The sequence below is a fragment of the Octopus bimaculoides genome, chromosome 3 (genome assembly GCF_001194135.2).
Source record: "Octopus bimaculoides isolate UCB-OBI-ISO-001 chromosome 3, ASM119413v2, whole genome shotgun sequence".
NCBI lineage: Eukaryota > Metazoa > Mollusca > Cephalopoda > Octopoda > Octopodidae > Octopus > Octopus bimaculoides.
Window position 1 is genome coordinate 1,340,572 of NC_068983.1, and position 1,981 is coordinate 1,342,552.

Below are 1,981 nucleotides of genomic sequence, written 5' to 3' on the forward strand. Positions count from 1 at the left end.
CACTACCACCAACACCACCAACACCACCACCACCACCACCAACACCACCACAACCACCACAACCCTCATCATCACCATTTCCCTCTCCCTCTTCTCTCTCCCCTTCTCTCTCCTCCTGTCTCTCCCCCTCTCCTCCCTCTCTCACTGTCTTTCTTTAACCTCACCATCAGAACATCACTCCTCTACTAAAATAATTTTTTTCTCTCCTCCCCTTCCTTCAACTAACTAAATTTTACGTTCCTCCTACTTCACGCCATAGACGCTTCTCTCTCCCTCATTTACTTTCTCTTTCTTTTTTCTCCCCCTTTCTGTCTCACTCTTCGCCCTATCCTCTTTTTCTCTCTCCTTTTTCTTTCTCCTCTCTTTTCTTTCAACTATTCACGTGAGAGCGTTACAATTACATTCCATCTACCTCACGCCAGGGGTGTTTCTCTCTCCCTTTTTTCTCCCTTCTTCTTTTCTTTCTTCCTCTTTTCCTCCATCAAAAGAAAGTGTTATCTGACGGGCTAAGTAACGCAATGACATCAGAATTATTATAAGATTTATTTGCATAACAATATCTATCAATACCGTTCCACAAATGGTCCCCTAAGACTTATGACACCTTTCATTTATAACATTTTCTACATGTTCAACATAATAAAGAAAAGATCTGTATACTGTAGGGAGCTATACGAAAAGTTTCGACACGAATTAATTGGTGCTTTTACGAAAAATGTGACGCAAACGACTCCAAAGACACGGTCATCAGAAACACACCAGATATATTACAAAGCGATGGCTATAAAAAACGACTGATTAAACTTTCAACACAAACATCATTTGGTACTCAACTTCAGCCGTTTTGTTTATAATTCCGTTGCGACCAATCATTCTTTTATCTTAGATTCTCACAATTCAAATCTGCTGAGAGAGAAAAACTTGTCCGGTTGTTGAGCGGATTATTATTATCATATGACACTTGTAGCCTCATGGGATGTTCTTGGAAGAAAAAACGAAAAGTCTTTCGATATTACTCTCGTGATAAATGGAAATGGATTGTATTTTTTCTTCCTTATTGTTTCAATTGTCTTGTGTTGATCGTTGACAAGGAACAACACCAACAATTACACACACACACACATACACACACTAACACACACACATGCACACACACGCACACGCACACACGTTCACAGACTGACACACATACATACACAAACAGAACACAAAACACATACATACCATTTAGATAATTAACATTTTTCGCAAGAAATCGATAGAAACAAACAGAGGGACATTCATCACACACAAACACACATACACACACAAACAAACGCACACACACACACACATACATACATACATACATACATACATACATACATACATACAAACACATATTAGTTGCATCTCGAAAGCAACCCATTTTAGTAATGTAACCAAAGGCAAAAATAGTTGTAACATTCATTTATATTTTCATGAATAGACAACATTTTTGTCGCACATCTGCGTCTTAGTATCTGACATAATTCATCCACTGCAACTGTTTAGCATTTATAATAGTAATTTAGTAATTAGTAGTGCTACACTAATTACCAATTAACGTTAGCTTAAAGGAACGGACGCAATTGATTAGAAAGGATAATATTGTCATAGGTGCACCGTAAATTAAGAAGATGAGTAATCGGTCCCGATTGGCATGCTTTTCATCATTGGTGTGCTCACTCAGAGGTGATCTGCGACTACAAAATCACAACACGTTATTCTAGGAATGGAGAATATAACACTTCGGGCCAAAGTCCCTCTTCAAAGTAAATAAACGCACGCACAAAATTTACATGCATGAACTCATGTATACATGCATAGACAGATACACAGACAGACAGACAAATAAGTAGATAGATAGATAGATAGATAGATAGATAGATAGATAGAGAGAGAGAGAGAGAGAGAGAGAGAGAGAGAGAGAGAGAGAGAGAGAGAGAGAGAGAGAGAGAGA

At 38.2% G+C, this 1,981-nt stretch overlaps 1 protein-coding gene across 1 annotated transcript in view; it reads left to right on the forward strand.

The window, feature by feature from the left end:
- Positions 1–1,981, forward strand: part of LOC106876117 (uncharacterized) — a 64,613-nt gene that overhangs the window by 17,673 nt on the left and 44,959 nt on the right. The gene's annotated exons all lie outside the window — the stretch shown is intronic.